The sequence below is a fragment of the Ischnura elegans genome, chromosome X (assembly GCF_921293095.1).
Source record: "Ischnura elegans chromosome X, ioIscEleg1.1, whole genome shotgun sequence".
NCBI classification, from domain to species: Eukaryota; Metazoa; Arthropoda; class Insecta; order Odonata; family Coenagrionidae; genus Ischnura; species Ischnura elegans.
The window spans coordinates 10,006,242-10,025,917 of NC_060259.1; positions in this window are offsets into that span (position 1 = coordinate 10,006,242).

Sequence of the window (19,676 nt, forward strand, 5' to 3'; positions counted from 1 at the left end):
ATTCTCAAAAGCAGAAAAAAAGATACAAGTTACTCAGCCAAATATTTAATCAAGGTGTATAATCATTATATGGGAGGAGTGGACCAAGTTGATGAAAATATTGATAAGTGTCAAGCATCAATCCGTGGAAAGAGATGGTACTCGAATCCTCCGGTTATACTGCTTTGAGCTGGCTTCACAAAATGCTTGGCAATTGCATAAAATAAACGATGTGAAGCCATTGAATCTTCTTGAATTTCGTCGCCGTGTGACCTGTCACTATATAGAGACAAATTGTCATACTGCTGAGCCTGGTAAGAAAGGGGGACCATCTATGAAGCGTAACTTTGACTCACGTCATGATGGCATGAATCATTATAATGTAAAGCAGGGAAAGCAAACTCACTGTGTCCAATGTGACAAAAATACCACTTTTCAATGTTAAAATTGCAATGTATCCTTGCATGTTAAATGTTCACCTGGATACCATTCTTAATAGTGACTTAATAGGAGTCTTAATCTAATTTTTTGCATGTTATCAATGAGTTCGTTATGGTAGTGGATTTGCCTAGTGTTCCATTTTTGGAACACCTCGTAATTAATAATTGGCAAGAGATACATTGTTTTTTCTTTCGGATATTGTTTTAATACGTATTTTTATCTACAATATGCAAAAATCAGGGTAAAATTCGCATTTTTCAAACCTTCGGCATAAATGGGTTAGAGTAATGAAATTTTTTCATTTTACTGAATATCGAAGTTATTTTTAGCGTCGGCCTCATTTTTTCGGGACTGCGCAGAAATTTTGGGAGTCCACATTGATTGCGAATAATCTACAAGAAAAATGATTTCAGTGCGTGCACAAATTATGTATTTCATATTGAGTCGATGATCCGCAAAAGGAATGGCTATTGCCACGAACGTCTTTTGTAACGCGGGCCAACGCTGTCTGTGCAATCAGCAGCTGCTGCTTATTGTAATGATTTAGCTGTGGTGTTCAAGATTCATGTGCCCTAAAGCGGTGCATTAATTATTCATCTATAGAAATATATTTAGGTTAGATGAACGTTGGCATCTCAGAGCAGGCACGGATAGTTGAACACACAGTCCTATACATAACATGGAAGCTCGAGTTCTCTGTTGAACTAGTGAGCGAAAATCTGCGTTTCTCTCGGCATCATACTCGTCCGCAATGCTTTTTCATGCCAATATTTATCGCGAACATGGCTGACTTCTTTTTCTTGATAAAATATGAGCCTTAGTTGCCGGCGAGTGATCGTTGAAGAATTCTTAACCATCATTGAAAATGCTGCATCGTTGATTATTATCATCCATAGGTATCACACGAGTTGTTACAAGCTTTTCAAATTTGCATTTACCTCTATTCTTTCAACTCCAACTCTTGCCTGAAAGATGGAGTTTTAGCTTTTTGTAGTAGGAAATATTTCCAACAAAACGAATAATCAGATACTTTCTTATTTCATTACATCCTAGCGAAATTTTCCTGGAAATAAGCTATTCACTAATTAATAGCTCAAGAGCTAAATTGATGGATTATACAACTTTGTAACCGATAGTTTTTATACAAGCTCTCACAATTGATTTTAACGGTTTCGAAGGCTCTTGTGAAATATATGATTTTTTTTCAATTGTTAGCAGTGAAACATAATAACGTATGCCTAATTCGTTTATCGAGTAATCAACTAAAGTAGTTTTCATGGTCCTGATAAGTGCCATCTACCGATCAATGCAAGTATCAGTCTCGATGAATACTCCATTGCATCGTGGAAGTATTGAATCATACGTAATTGATTTCATTCGCATATATTAGCGTAATTGAGGAGGAAATCCTTCGGCAGTCAACTAAAGCTTACGCAAAGCATTAGTAAGAGGATACATGTAAGAGGCAGCTAAAATAATTGCCATTAAATTATGATAAAATATTTTAGTTTTCTTAGTGAAAATTCTGCTATCACTTACTTTCCCCGTTATCATTGTGTTTGCTTCTATACTTCGATTTTGCGTTGCCTTAATTCATCGCCATTTAATGCTCTGGGAACGAGACAAAAGGTAAATGTTTCACCAAAAGTGTTTGAACAGAATGGGAAACACTATTTCTATTCCAAATCTTTCTCCAAATGCACATTCACATAAAAAACCGTCACAAATTAAGTATAAATTCCAATACGATTTAACTAGCCAATTCTGCTGATATTTTCACCGAATGAGAGAACGATTTTCACTGCTGCATGAAATTAATTTAATTTTTATCTCACACGGGCTATGAGTTCAATGGGAACTAAATGCTAAGTGTCCACTAAACCTTACACCAGCGGTCCGGTTGGGCTACATTCATTCATCGATGTCGTGTTATGCGGTCATGAACATAAATCTGCAAGTGGCTGCTTACAATGGAGTGCAAGTATTATGGCTTCAAAGGTGCTGTTTTGATTTGATTTTCCGAGGGGATTGGACATTTCGCTCAGGTTGCGTGCGATTGGTTGATTTCATGGCCATTTGGACGAGTAATCCGACCGACACGACCGATCCTTTCCCATGCAATTACATTACTTGTGGAATGAAGTTAACGAAATATATCGCTTCAGATCTTAATTGGCTAGGCTACTCTCATAAAGCCTCAGAATTTGTCATTGCGAATATAAAATTGTCGCAAATACCATAAATTGCTGTGGAGTATCATTGAGTGGCATTCCGTCGCGATTGCAATGCGTTCTGGTCAAATATGAGCGACAAAACGCCATATGCTCGTTTAACGACCGTTGTGATAATTAATTGCTGCTCAATTGCCATTCTTTTCAAATCCTTATGCGTTATTATCACCTGTGTAGATGTTTATTCACAATTATTCAGCGCAAGAATGTGGTGTGAGCAAGGCGAAGGCTCAATGTGTGGAAGCCAGTGCGAAGGAGAGGTGATTGCCACCTATTCCCCACACCACCACAGCATGGATTTGATCAATTTCAAATAATTGTAATTGAATATCGCCTCGTTGAGTGTGAATATTCCACTACTCTAAATCAATTACTTTCTGTGCTTCAGTGAACCTGTTGTTGTTACTGTGTTGTACTTGGAATCAAGTGGTAGGCATGTAGGTCGGCATGGACTTTAGTGGAATAAAACTTAGCTAACGGTGTTGAATTACTGGAGAGAGAACAAGCGTTTAGTGAAGTACCCATTCGGATGTTTAGCGCATTGATTCTCTGTGTGCGATATATTATATCACACATTTTTGGAACATTTTTCATGCCATGAGGCTGGACGAAGAGTGACTGATAATGGTTTCTTTAATTGGTGTACATAAATTTTGGAGTTAATACTTACGTAAAGACGTTAGTGTTTTTTCTCTTGTTTTTCGTTATTTGCGAATGTAGGACTGATTTGTAGGACTAGGATTTGTAGGGAATGTAGGACTGATTGTAGGACTCTTTTCCATTTCCACCTGCCGAAGAACTGTCGAAATTTTTTTCATTACGATCTAGGGTAGAGCTGTAATTTTTTAAATTTATTTTAATGTTCCTGCTAGATCAGCGTTGTAAATTCCTAAACAGTGTAGGCATTAAAGGAGGTGAGGCGTCTAGGTAGGGAAAATTTTTCCGATGAATGCATTGAGATAATCATAGATTGATTTTCATGTTAGCTGGAAGAAAAATGTTTTTATACGTTAAAAATATAAATTCCAAATTGAAACAACGCAAGATATTAGGTTTTGGAAAAATTTAAGAAGTAATCTCCGCTCTAATCTGTTCAACATAATGAGTATTTTACTATAGTAGATACAGTGTGTGGTATAGTAGCCTTTACGTGCGCAGGATAACGCCTAATGTGTAGTCCGTCTTCAAGTAATGGAAAATTCGACTCGGATTGTCACGGAAGCAATCGATAGCTATCATATTTCGAAGATAACCCTTAAATTCATCATGCCAAGCGAGCTCTTCCTCTATTGTCGGGAACCATTAATTTTCAGTGACTCGAGTAATACCGTAGGGTCCTGAGAACAGTATCCTTCTCCAACTTCAACTAAATTTTTAAGCAAGGGACCCGTAGAAAAAATGGGCCAAAGCCTAGGTTATAATATCATTAGTCTGGTGTAAATACCTAACCCTCCATTTGAAAGAGTACTCAAATAACTTACTACATCACCATTAACATATTTGATATTTCGGAAACCTTCAAATGGAGTCAACAGGAGGGAAATGTTGAGTGTAGTGATATCAGTAATATTTTGTTTAGCAGTACCAATATTTTCCATTTATTTCACTACAAAATATTTTTATAGCCTGTCTTCATAATAACAAAGGCTGTTAGCTATATTTCCCTTCTAACTCTCCAATTCTGGAGCCCGAAGCTCGCTTTACCTACCTAAACACTTCAATGTATTTAACATTCGTTTATCTAATTTCAATCAGAGACTGACTTCTTTTCCATGAATAGGAAGCTACTCGAGAAAATCTGTAACATGGTGGAGGGGCTCCACCTCACCCTCCTATCGTATTTGTGCTCTAATGCTAAGCGGTGAAGTATGATGCTCCTTCGCTTGTAAAGCGCGCGATGGGCTCATGTTCGGGAGGTGTTGATGGGGGCATCGCGTGCGTGGAAAGAGTCTCGTCGATTGGGCCGCCGCTCCCTCACCGACGAACCTGTTAAGCCGCTGCCACGCCTCATCCAAAATATGAATGCGCTATTGTGGATCACTAATATCTTTGAATTGCCCATAAAGTTGGATCTAAAAGTTGAATTGGATTTTGAAATGCTTCGAAGCCCTTTTCACCCGGCATATATTTTCGCCGCTTTATCCCTGCAGGCTGGGCCATGCGCCTTAATCCCCGATAAATTTAATGGTCCTGGTTGGCTTGGGCCCAAAAATCATCCGGCCCGGTCGTATACATCAAGATGCACAATTTCTGGGTCGTGTCGATTATCCGAAAAAGTGCATTGGTGTCAATAAATTGCTGAGAAGACCAGCGCATGCATCATGCACCTTATATCTGGTGTGTGGCAGCAGTTCTCGTGAGGTAAGTTTTTGGTGTGATCGGTGTTCCATCTCTGAAATGGCTATGGTCACCTCTATTACGAGGTGCATTCGGTAAAGTGATGAGAGATGTCACCTAATCAACGTTGGGGCAAATGGTGCACAACTATGAGATCCAATGACTTGGAAGGGATCATGTGCGTGAATCAAGGGTAAATAGCAGCTGTCGCGGCGAAAGCGTTCACCTATTGGTTTCTTTGTTTATTGGTTGGTGATGGCACCGTTTAGCTGTTATCGTGAGCAATTTTACTAGGTGATATGATATTGCTTGCTGATCCATCAATTAACTACAAATCCTTTAATTTTTTTCGCATTTCGCAAGTATCGACGAAAAAATGCTCGCCCAATGTTCTTGTAGGCAATTATTTCACTGTCTTTCATTAATTTCTGATCTAGAGTTTGCGTAGGCCTCATTTAGGACGATAATTTTCTTTCAAAATGAATTTATTAGGATGCAACTCAATGTAATCGTCAGCACCAGGCATAATTTGTTGCACTATGCAATGATGTGATTAATTCTTGTGCTCCTGAATGGCATAAGCGAATACGTTTGGTTAAACGATGCATTAAAGCTACAGATGTTGACGTTGTCATGCAAATCGGAAGCAGTAATATTTCTCAGAGGAATCATCACTCGCCTATTCTAGAGCTTGAGCCTGTGTCTCTCGAATTCATATGGAGCACGTGAACAGGGCGCGTCACTCGGGCTACTCCCATCTCATTTCTTGACCTATTATTTCTTTACAACTTGCGCCATCACCTAGAAATTTTCAGGGTATTTAGATTAAAACAATGTCAGCATTTTCCTGGGTATAAAATATTTTCTTCATATTTTCTCTAAGGTAAAATTTTCATATATCTATCCTGCTATGCATCCTAAAACTATAAATGCTATATGTTAGGTTTTAAAGACGTCAGGAAAAACCAAATACAACCAGAATGGGCGATGCGTTCTCTCAATCGATGAAGCTACCTTGACATAATTTGGCTCGCTTGGCATGTTTTTACCCTGCAGTCTCAAGTTTTGTAATGTGACCGGGTATGGGAATGATCAAATTTCTCCTGTGAAAAAATAGTACGTCATTAAATCGGCACTTCTCGTAATCATGCGCATGTGAATAAACCAATAGTGAGACCAAGTTGGCTTTTATCCCCTTGACCTTTTCAGTCTCTCTCATAGTTGTTATGTGATCAGTAATTTTAACGGACGATTTGGCGAGTGAATGGGTTGACAGCAGTGTGAGTCCCAGGGACTCATGGTTCGAGTCCAGGTGTAGGTGAGTGATTTTTCCTCTGCGAGGCATGTTCCCTCGTGGTCGGTCGGTGGGGAGGCTAATCCTCGATTTGGTTTGATTGGGGACAAGAGCGGACGACAGTCGAGTCGTTTCGTTTGGCGTTTGACGCCGCGCTCATTATCCACGCCACTCGGCAATCAGTCCGGATTAGGTCCAACTAGAAGACTATCCGGGCCAGCCATCGATCTTGTCTCCTTTGAAGATTTCCTTCCCAATGACAGCCTGAGGGAATCTTTCCACGGCCATGCCTAACCTCGCTATGTCCTCTGGCTATTGGCTATTGGTCCTTATGACAAGTGCAGACGCAACTTATTGTTGGTAGTTTTCCACGCTTATTCATTTTTATCTCTAGTAGTTGCGATATATTTCATACATACATTTATTATGCTCCCGAATCATCTGTAAACTACGTTTATCTGCTGGCTAGGCTGGCATCTATTGCGAAGCTAGTGATCACTCTGACTTTGAAATTCTATGATCGGATGTAAACAACGTTCATGCGTGTAACAAGAGTGGGAACAAAACTTAATCTTAGCAAATGCACGGTGGTGAATGTCTTGCGTCGGTCGCCCAACTATCCCAATGAATATGCTGTGGATGGATGGTGTCAACATAAAGGCGACAGATGAAGTGAAGAATAACTTCATACCTATCGTGGAGACCTCAAGTGAGAAATATTTGCATTAGAGTCTGAAGAAGCTTGGATTCGTCAAGCGCGTTGTGGGAATATATTCGGATGAAAAAATAAAAGAAAGGGGCAATTTCACACCGTACGGCCACATATTGAATATGCAGCGAGCGTATGAGATCCGAAAACTGCTTTGGACGTACCGTAAATGCGGGCTACTTGAGTCCTTAGGGCTAACTTCAGCCCAAAAACTCAAAAATGAAGTTTGGTTCTCCGCGTGCTCTCAACATCAGCATAGCAACGCAGTTCAGAGCTTTGCCGGATAGGGATAGGGATAGGGAGTAGGGATAGGCAGTAGGTAGACAATAAATCGAGTCTAGGAGGTTTGGGAAGTCACCACCGAGAACAGTACTGGTTATCTAACTTACACACATGTTTGCTGTTTATTTCACTCTGCAAACATTCGTCTGCATAGACATTAGGAATAGCCTAAAAATGAAGATAAGTAGATAAATTTCATACTAAGTTTGTTCTCAAAGCAAATGGAGGCCATTTTCTGTCCATATATTATAACTCATTAACTGTGCGGTACGTTGTTTGGTAGAACTAGTACACATATAAAAAAATCGGATTACTTGAGCCCAACGCTGTAGCGAACTGTTTTATAAGAAATCGGTTCAAACTTATAAATCAACATATAGGTAGGCTTTAAAAAAGCTGAAGTAGTGACTACAGACAAAAATCAGAACACAAGCTATTTGCCAAATCAAGAAAAATACAAAGCAAATGCAGATTTGTCTATAATGAGGAATGCATTTCTTCAAATACTACAAGAGAAGAGAGGCGAGTTTGTAACACCCCACATTACTTAGAAGAAAAGAAGTCCAAGTGTTATCTGGATAGAGTGTAAGAGTACCGGAATTCTTCTCTACCAGTGCCTCAGTGGAAAACATCATTCAACAGGAAAGAGGCCCTAAAGTGATAAAGAAACCAAGGCCAGCGTTCGACAAAGAAAGAAAAACATCGGAAGACTGAATCAGAAGAAGATGACGCATTGAGTTTAAGATCAGGAGGTGACAGCGACATCAGCCTTTAAAATAGTGATGACGAGGACATAGTACACCTGCCTATGTGTTCTCTCAAAGCCAAATCATCATCGACACTTCAGTCTGTAACGAAAGATGACCCAAAAATAGGCAATTTTATTCTGGAACGAGATCGAATATCAAAGAATCATCCTTGCTATAGAAGCAGAAGGTGTTAAAGTCGACTGCATGTAGCCCACGATCAAAGCTTCGAGGTGGCCCAAAAAATGACGTCTTATCGTGGAAGTTTGAAGGTGTGTTTATGAAAATAGAATCCCCAAAACCTATAAAAGAAGTTCATTTTCTTTTCCTGGACTATGAACATTGCTATACGCAAATTAGCTTTTGCTTGCTCAATATATTTAAAGTGTTGCTCAAACTAATGTTTCAAATGCATTTTTGAAATTGATATTATGAAAATAATGTTTAAATATAAATTTTTCTTTGAAATATACATTTTGGAGCTTACGGGGTGATTAAAAATTATATATTTTAATAAACGTCGCCCTACTAGAACCCAACCTGCCTTCACATGGTAGTTCCTATGAGAATTATAATCTGATCTCAAGTAACCGGATTCCGATTAAAATAAAAATAAAAGTATTTAATATGTCACAAACAATGCATTTCGTGTTTAAAAATATTTATAATAAACTATAGTTTAAATATATAAAATTAGTATGCCAAAGAAAGAATATGCTGTACCCATTTTTGAAAATAATGTTAAAGGTTTCAAAATCTGGGCCGGAGTAGCCCGTGTTTACCGTAGCTGTTTGAGACGCGCCTGGCTTTCATTACTCGGGCAATTAAAAATCTTTTAGAGCAACAAGAAGAACATCATCTCAGAACCTCTGCATAAGTACATCTAGGTCAGTGGGAAACGATAAATTAAGAGAGATATTTTGTTGATAGGATAGGTATATATGGCAATTCGTATTTCTCCCGAATAATAAATAACTTAAACAAATGCCAGACGGAACTTTGTGCGCAAATTTCCTTTATTTTTCTAAACGGCTGTTGTCCTGACACGCCATGCCCATTAAGACGGCTTTTAGGGTAATGCCAAGGCGTAGATGAACAAAAGTGGGTTAGGCTCATTGCGGTGGAGGGAGCCACGTATGACTAGATACGTTTTCGGCTGACTGCTCGTCACTTACAAAGGCTCGTGAGAGTGCCATGAAGGACGTCGGAAGCGGCAGAGGAACAGAGAAAGGGTCTAGCAGGTTAAGATGGTGGAAAGTGCCCACAGATATTTTGAAAAATAAGCACTTAAAGTGCATCTAAAATGATCTGTTTCCCCAAAGTTTCAGGCCTTAAGAATGGATAATAACCCTCAAAAAATTGAAACACGATTTTTAGTTTTTTAACCATGTCTCCCGTTTTTATTTTTGTAAAATTGTTTTCTTGATTATAAAACGTAAATAAAATTACGTTCTACCAGTCTGATTTTTTTCAAAATTATTTGACCGAAAACTAAACTTTAACATAAGTTTGAAATTTTCAAAATTAAATTTAAAAAATTAGGAAACAATAGACACGCCGAAAAATATATGTTCTTACCCCTACTTTGAAGTATAATCCTTTTTTTCAGATTTTTAAAATTGGTGAAACACGGTCAAAAACACAAGTAACTGCTTTGCGCCATTTGCATCTATGTATTCCAGGAGGATATTTGATTTGATCGTTGAGAGCAACTATTGTTGATCAGTTTCTAATATTATTGATTAAGAATAAACATTAAAATAATCAATGCCTATCACGCTTAGATTTATCGTAATTATTGTTTACAACCATACTGTTAAGCTTTAACCTTCCGTCGGGAGCAATACTAGACTATGAGTTTAAAGGGTCTATGACACCTATTGGCAAGAAAAGCGCTCAGCCTGTCAGATCCATTGCTCCCGACGGGAGGTTAAAGCTTAACAGTATGGTTATAAACAATAATTACGATAAATCTAAGTGTGATAGGCATTGTTTATTTTAATGTTTATTCTTAATTCTATTACCCTAGAAACATAACGAATGCCTCTCGAAACGAGTTTTGAAATATCGACTGAAGATAAGCCTAAAGCGCTGAATCCGAATTAATTATCGTCAGTGTGTCGCCTATTACCTATTGTGTGGCTACTGCTCACTAGCTATTCTACAGTTAGTGCAGAAGGTGCTAGATTTTAATGTGATAGAGGTTGGTTATCTATGCTCTTTAAAATAAATATGGTAGACCACCGTTCAGAACATCTTCAGGATATGCAGTTAACACAAACCTTATTATCAAGAATGAAAACAGTACGGTATCTGAGAACAGGCGCGCAGCTAGGCACTAAGGCTCGGGGGGTTTTAGGCGCAACTAATACTGGGTGGCCTGGGGGGTATGGATTACGGGAGGAGCGGGTGCCGTCCCCCAGAAAATCTTTAGGATAAATGCTTCGAAATGGTGAGTTTTACGGCTTTCTGAGGGATATTTTACTAATCCTTACACTATTCTATAAGTAATATTTATTCAACTAAGTAAAATTGATGACATTTAAAATATCTCTGAGTTTTGGGGGGGGGGGAGTTTTCTCCCAAACACCTCCCCCCTCGCTACACCACTGTCTGAGAAAGACATCGTTTTGGATGACTGAGTAGGAGAAAACAGCAAGAGAGGTGCAGTAATGAGTTATAAAATGGGCAAAATTTCTACGAAAAAAGAATCGTTCAACTCTCGCATTATGTTTGCAGGCATGATCGCGTGCCCTGGTTCGAGCAATGTTGACCTTTCCACTGAAAAATTGAAATTCATTACTTAGGAAATACGCTATTGACATGGGCGTTGTTGTAATTGGAAAAAAATCTGGAGCGACGAAGCATATCCCTTACAGGTTAATATAAAGCCAGAAACTCCTTTTTTTTCAAATTAATATCTTCCGCAAAGTTTGCGTTCATATTAACTTTTTATGCAAAATTTATATTGCGGAGCTCTCCACATCAATAAAGGAGGTAATATCGGATGCCATCTTATCGCAGGCGGTGGCGGAAGTAGCCAGCGGCAGGAGCGATGGTGGCGCCGCAGCGAATTAAAGCACCATACGTCAATCAGCGGAAATAAAAGTTTGAACGAGGCCGTTCAAAGCGCCCGCAGCCAAAACATCATATTCCCTATGAATGTATTTTCATCAAAATGAGACAGCGTTTTCATTTCCACGGTTTAGTCTTCAACGCCATTACATCGGAATGTTTTATTTCAACCCTGATCGTTACTTGCTGCCCCATTTTTCTTCCGAAAAAAAGGAACGGCGAAAACTGTAAAAAATTGGTAAGCAAATGCGCGAATATGTCAGCACTTCGTCCCGAAATATTCCAATCAACTCATAGGTCGTTGTTTTATTGAGCGTTAAATAGATGCCATGCTGTCGTGAAAAGTAAATTTGTGTTTCATTTCGAAAGGTTACGCTGTCGAGATGGTCGTGCAAGAGTGCAGAGGCTGTTTTATGTTCTATGAGGCTTTTGAGCGGTCTCAGTCGTAGGCGTTGCACCGTTTCAACCTCACCCCCTTCGTCGCGATTTGTGGCCAACGAGAATGATTCTTCGAATCTGTTAGTCTGACAGTTTCCCGTACTTTTTCTCCCTGCCCGTAGTCAAGCTGCAATCAAAGTGTTTGAATAATTCTCTCGGGGTCAGCAGTGAACTCAAGTGTCTGGTAGCGTTCGTTTCGATTTTAATCTGGATCTCCGTCCTCGTGCCTCATCCTAAGAAGGTAATCCGCCGACGAAGGGAGACATAGGGTTATCCTTATTCACGCAGAGGTTATCATCGATTATGGGACGGCCTCATTGAGGTAGGGTCATGACTAACTCAAGAACGTCGAATAACGCAAAAGATGTACGCACATTTATCATGCCTCGAGGTTTCCAACGTGGGAATGTTATTCATTTAAATTTTCAATATAATGCTGTCGGTAATTCGATTTCAGCCGAATGGAAATTGAAATTTAATGTGTATGTTAAAATGCGGTTTTAAATACCAGCCAATGAAGTGAAGTGCGGAATAACCACACGTGTGGCGAATGTCGCGGAAATACGGGCCACCGAATGAAAGGCAGAATCTCTGTTGCAATCATATCCAACAACGTGACTCTGATTATTATTTTTTAATGTGAATGATAAGTACATACTTAGATGGTAGGGTGGTAATAAATCATTCAGATTTAGCCAGGGAAGTAATGCACCCAGTCACAATTTTCACCGAGTCTTTATGTCGCCTGAATGGCGAAATACTAATTGTACTCTTTCAGCAATAGCTTACGTCTTTTTTCAAAAATTTCAGGATATCCCAAGTAAAAAGAATGTTTTATGGCTTTAGGAATTTCAGCATTTTCTGGGAAACCTTTTAGACAAGCGGATAAATATTTTGGATATTGAAAAGTAATCCGCTAAGATATTGCTATTACTTCCGCAGTCACTGTTCTCAGCAAAATTCTTAGCAGTAGATTTGTAGCTATAAAAAATATCTATTTACTACTCTTATTACATTTGCATTACATTAAGTATAACGAATATTTATCCCAATATTAGCTTCATTGTATAATTTAAGTCCTTTAAGGAAATCGCCATCTGGTGAAATCAGGCATGCTCTGTGCGGGCGATGGAAATTGTCAATACTGGTTAAATGGGGAAAAATTTAACCAAAGGTAAAATTACGTTCGACTCTATTTAAATTTAATATAAACATGGACGTGGTTTTTTCCTGGAAATAATAAGCGTATCACTATTTACCAAAACCCTGAAAATTGAGGGTTTATAGTGATTTTAATGCTAATGCTTACCAGAATTCCGGTATGCCTGTAACGCAAGTAATGAGGGTATTATTCCCTCAGGGGACACCGGAGAATCATCTTAATAATAACAATAATAATAATAATATATTTATTTATTTTCTGTGGCAAAGCCACCTTAGAAAAACAATACATTTACATTATAATATATCAGTCGGCACTAGTGAATACAAATAATAATATTATAGATGTGCACATTTACATTACATATGATATTATTTAATAGTGTTCAAGAATATGCAATATACAAAGGTGGGAAAGACTTTTACAAAGAAAAAGTTTTATAAAGATATTTCCAGTATTTATATTTAAAAGATTCCATTGATTTCACTTGGGTTAAGTTAGTTGGCAGATAATGCCATAATTTTATTGCACTTACAACAAAAGATTTTCCATATATATAACTTTTGTGTGGTGGAAAGTAAAAATAAACTTGTCGTCTAATTTTTAATGAGGATTCAGTAGTCTGTCTTATGGGAAACATATCATACAGATAAGCTGGCTTATGATTACGTATTAATTTAAAAGTGAACAATCCCAGGAGATATTTTCTCCTAAGAGAAACTGGTAGCCATCCAAGTTCCCGAAGGTGGGGACTGATGTGTTCAAACTTCCGTTTACCATAAATAAATCTGGCACATGAATGCATTAGCCGTTGGAGCTTAAGGTTTAGTTCCTCAGTAAGGTCATAATAAACTAAGCAGCAATAATCTAGATGAGGAAATATCAACGTGGAAATAAGTTTCTTTCTGGTGTCCATAGGAAGTAAATGTTTATATATTTTCAACTGATATAGTGTGGAATTTATTCTGTTTGAAATTTGGGATACATTATCTTTCCAGGAAATATTATTACTAATAGTGACACCAAGATTACGAGCATTCTGGGAATACATAATTTCATGATTATCAACCTTTATTTTTGGTATTTGGTCCAAATCAATACGCTGAAGCATATGTGTGCCTCCCATAATTAGGGCTTTAGTTTTGGCACCATTTAAAATGAAATTATTTGATGCAGCCCAAGAATGCAGTTTTAGCACGTCAGAATTCACTTTGCTTACGGCCTCTGCAATTTCTTGGGGTTTACAGTGATAGTAAGTCATTACGTTAAGTAAGACATCTTAGTTGCATTCTATCTGTAAGTTTTTCGTTAATGAAACTATACCTTTTGGTAGTATAGTTATTTCGTTGAAAATAAATTGCTACACTGTTAGCATTTGAAAGATATGGAATAAACTTTACGATGAATATTGGCGGTTTAGGTAGTGGTACCTTACGCTTACCTTTTCAATTTTCAGGTGTCTTGACGATACCTCAGTTGAAGTGGCGAATATTGAGGCCAGTGAATGATCAGATTGCTTTCTGGAAGTCTTCTTGATCGAGTCATTTAGGTATGAAACATTTAATTGCAGATCCTTACAGTTCTTATTTCATGATCGTCAATTACTGTTAGTTATTGCTCTAGTCTTATTTAAACTGATTACAATCGCATCCTTTTTTCCTCTCATTCGGACTTGGTTGAAGATTTTCCGGAAAAATCCTTGGAAACGGAAATGCAAAAATAATTGACTCTCTTTGAGGGATACCAAAAAGAGAAAGAGCATAAGGTCGACGAGAATGGATTTCAATGGCCTTTTCTCACCCAACCACTATGGAATTTCGGCTCCCTCCTTTCTTTGGAGGTAAAGGCGCAAAATCTGAATTTATACTTTTGCACCTGAGCTTTAATGATCATACCCGTCACATAAAAATGAGCGCATTTCATGCGCATGCCTAACAAGGGTAGGTTATCATAGAGGGATTGTCTTAAGCCATATTTTCTCTGATAAACATGAGAGCGGCGTGATATTTGAAATCTCTCGGCGCCCGAAATGAGGTGTAACGCTATTCCTGTTCCGAAATGTGATGATGGTCTTGTGAGGATTGCGACCTATATTGCAGGATGCTCAGTGCTCTTCGCCCGTGAGTCAACGCACCATCCTCGCTCCTCTGAGACGAGTGTATTCATCCGCGGGGCTCAAATGTTGCCGCCACGGCCGCCATGTTGAAAGCGCCCAGCTTGCCCACCGGATGCTTTTGTGACATGTCCTGGGGGAGGATTAACTCCGGGAAACGTTGCAAATCAACCTGACTGCATTAGTAGGAATACAAAATCACCACTGCATCCAAGGAGGGCTGAAGCTTAGCATTTACGTCGATGGAATTTGAGAAGAAAGGATTTTCTTATGCTTTTGACGAACCTTCCCCATCCTGCGGCGTCTTTTCTCCTCTTAGTGCAATCGCAGTGGAAATTAGAATATGTTGTTCTCTTAGTTGGTATTAAAGTCTAGTTCCACGTGGAATATTTATTCCCAATAATCCAAAAGTTCACTTAGCCGAAATCGGTGTGACGGTGGGATAAAAAATAGTTTCTTACATGCCGCTCAACAAGTCTATGGTATATTATCAAATACACGCATGATGCGGGTTATTCATTACTGAATGCATGGAAAACAACGTTAGAACTTGAAATAGATGAAAAGTGTAAAGTAATCGGTGAGAATTATGTTATCCGAAGCAGGGTCATCATTCTTAAGGGTTTCCTATTTTTACCACCGGCCACTGAATAAAAAAGTAACAGATTATGTTCAGAAATAACTTCTCTGTAAATTTGAAGCGTAAAGCGATGGCAGGGTGCGATTGCAAGTGGACTGCACAATTAACGCCATCTATTAACGTTCTGAGTGCATTAAAGAGGAAATGGGGCGGTATGGAATTCTTTCCACTAGTTTTTATAATGGGTATATTGTCACTTTGGCTATTTTCCAGAGTGTTGAAAACGTAGTAATGACTATGAAGAAGCTCAACAGGTTGGCTCTGAATGTGGATTTGGAGAGTATTTTCTTCTGGAATGATTTTACGTATTTGATTTTTAATAGTCGCCTCAATTCACGAGAGCATTGTAGAAAGTGCGATTGGGAAAACGTGCCTTACTTTGGAGCTAAAAAAATACATTTCAATGGTATTCTTTGGTTCTTACAATATGCATGGGGCCTCTATAAATTAATGCGAATGAAATATTTGTTTCTGCACGATAGGAGAGCTCGAATGGTACCACCAATTGAAGCCCCCGCAATTAAAGGTAATGAAAATTCCTCGGCATTAGTTCCATAAGTGGTTGCATATACACTGACTTCGATGGTGGACAACAAAGTAAAAGTCACTCTCAAGGAAATTCTCGTCCACAGACTATTAGATCTCTCCTTATCTTTCCCTGTTGCGTCAATTAGGGTACCGTAAACGCGGGTTTCTTTGGCCTAGACTGAGAAAAAATACAACTTATAAATACTCTGGTTACCTTGAGGAACAGTTTTTCGATTCATTCCAGCAGTTTACACTAGGCTGCAGCATCAATCTTTTAGTGAGGTATTCCAAGCATTTGATTGTTCACCCCTTGGCTCAGCAATATTGGTTTTATTTTCTTTGCGAAACCACGTATTTTCTGCACTCTTAAACTTTTGTTTGTGACAACAGCTCTACATATGCTACAAGTCTGGAAAGTATCTATTAATTAGCAAAATTAAATAGTTAACACATTAGTATAGTTGAACCTTTAATTACTAATAAGATGTAAATGTAAAAATTTGATAATTGCAACAGGTCTCCTCACCTCAGAATGAAGACCAACATTGGCCCAGAATTTTTCCTGGACAAAGTAGGCTGCACCTTTGCAAACCTTGTTTTCCCCTCCATAAATCCTTTAAATGCATGTTGTGTTCTTTTTTTCTGAGGTAAAGTCGTTAGTAGGCCTATTGTTAAGTTTTTATTTGTATATTTCTTTCTATTATTATGCATGCCTGTTTTCGGCTGCAGTTCAAAAAGAAGCTGGCACAACTGCCGAATATTGTCGAATCTAATGCAAAAAAATCATTACATAAATTTGTCGCCATATATTTTTTATTAAAATTATACAAAACTAAGTGACACCAGCACGATACGGCCGTTAGGGATACAATGGGCTGGAAGCTATGCAATTGTTTAACACAATATTTTCATGGGTAAGGATTTAAAATATAGATAACTTGATTCGATTTTTTTAAATAAATACATTTAAAATTTTAAAAATAATCACATTTTAATACATTTCTTATTTTTTTTAAAGAAATATGTTCAGCTTAAACGGTCTCTAAAACTGAGTTTTATATTAAAATACATTGATTACCTCTTGGTTTTCAAGTATTTATTGGGCCTTAGCTATTCTATAATTGCATTTAAGTGGGGAAAACCACCTTGGGCCAAATTAACCTAACTTAAGGGTAACATTGACCATTAAGTAACAATATATTTTCGTCAGAACAAAATAAAAATAATTCAGAACTACATATTTAGATATTGTACTGAAGACAGTCTACTTGTGTTATATTGTTACAAACTCCTGAAAAGTAAAATAGAAACAAATATGTGAAGATTCTTTGATAAATGCTTAAAAGTGGGCCAAAGTATCTTTTATCTATCTGGTACCCCTTTTGTTGTCCATCAGCCATTATTTTCATGCATGAGCTATAGAGCAACTTATATTTGAAAATTAGCTGTATTAGTTTCTTGCACCAGTACTATCAACTAATAAAAGTACCTCGTGTTAGTTATTCGTTAAGAATGTGAAAACACATGTGTAAAGATAGAGAAATAGCGAAATTCTTGCATCCCTTAATTTATCGCTTATTTTAAAGAATATTTGGTGGTGCTGACTGAGTCACTTGATACGAGGGTTGACTTTTTTTTACAACTCCAAAAGTACTTATCGATGCGTTATTAGGCAATGTAGTCGATAAAAACTTTTGCGTGCGAATTTTTACTACTTACCTGATATTGCTAAGTTAAAATATTAAATATTAATTTTGAAGAACTTCGTGACCGCTTTGTTTCTAAGTGACAATTAACGCAAAAAAATACTCAAATGCATCTATCTTTCAACAGTATCGTGATGGTTTCTGAAAAATCGCTAAGTCATCGGTGATACCGGTCGAGCTCAATGTATGTTCTTATGTTACCTGAGAGAGAATCACTAGCACTGGTGTAGAAGAGAATCTCTAGCACTTAGCTTATAATTATCATAAATCGGAATACCACACATGGAAAATAAAGCTCATTTTTCACTAAAGGTGTGATAGAATTCCTGAGGCCAGCATTCAATCATTCACTTTTGTGGCAAACTCACATGAAATTTTTTTCCGGATGTAGTTAGATATTCATCTGACCGTATTTGAAATGATTTCATCATAGATTACAATTTGAAAATTTGATTTTATAGCTTACGACGCCCACTCATTCTTTTGTATTGATTTTGGAAGTGTTCTAGCTACTTGAATAGCCTCACTTGTTCGCTACGATATGGATCACTTTAAAATCTGGTTCATTCGTCACTGGCTCCCAGTTTCGTTGGCCGTCGTTTGATTTTCTCTAGTTCACGGGAAGCGCCGTCAATTGAGCTCCCGTTGGTGGTTTTGGCTCTTGGACGATCTTAGTATTCCTAGCGCTAGTGATTATATCGCTTATTCATCAAAATGAAATAATCGATGATCTTTCTACTCTGCAAATGCAATATTACTCCTGGATTCCGTATATGAAGATATGTTTTGGCAATTATTTATCATTCGTTGTATGCTCTAAGTGCTATGCTATTGTTTGTAGTTTCTTGATCATAGATATCTTATTAACATGTGAATTCTACGAGATCAACGTTGGGACGTTTCACGGATATTTTTATCATAGTGACACCTGTTGACTCAAATGTTTTTGCAATCCTAATTTAATTGTGACTGCAAAGCTGTTGAATCACGGGCAGGTATTATTAAAAATATGTGAAACATCACCGAGCTGGTTATTTACTAGTAATTAATATGCGTTGTTATTGCGTTATATGTTATTGTCTTACCATTTTTTCATAATGTTATGCAAATTATGATATAAAGGACATTTATTATTTTTAAATTGACTTTTGTCTATTCTTTTATTTTTCTAGTTGGCGATTCGACGACCTGTCCGTTACGGTCCAAAGGCACTCAAAAAGTAAGTTTATAATTATTTTTCATAACTGCGGGCTGAACATATTCTCCTTGATCAATTTTGAGACCTTATGGCATGTCTAGTTAGAAATAACGGTTTTATTGTATATTGCTGTTGCATTATTAGTCGGTACAAGTTTCTGACTATAGAGCTCTTCGATTCAGAATACCAATGCAAAAGTATTTTCATGGTCAGTCAGCGCATTCTCAGTATCATAGTGATCGACGTTAGTGAGAGGTGAAAGAGGAATGGCCATACAATGGCGAAAAGTATTCCTTTAGAATTTACGCTACTCCGCGGAAAAATAGCTTTCCTTTACAGATTATTCGAGGAGGGAAACGGAAACAAGGGAAACCATACCCATTGTTTCGTCGTCCAAATGCGTGACGGATTAGTGGGTGTCCCCTGCCCGGGTGTGTCCCTGCGATGGAAGGGAATTTGATGGTGCCATGTGCGCATTGAGACCGTTCCGTTGCATTCTAATTCTCACGTCTTAACGAAACTATTGCATCCATCGGATTTCATTCTCTAAATACCCAACGGATTACCAAATACACCTTGGTTCTGAGTGGAAAAGACAGTTTTCAATCACATTCAATAGTTTAGGCATTTTATTACAGCTGAGTTGAAGACATGCTAGCTTTAGAAGGACGACTGGCGAGCGCATATCATTGCCAGAACACTTACTTATTTCTATTGAGAATGATGTGAGTCCTTTCATTGTAATGGTTGACTTCCGGCAATATGGGAAAAGCAATATGCCTGCTTAATTGAGGCAG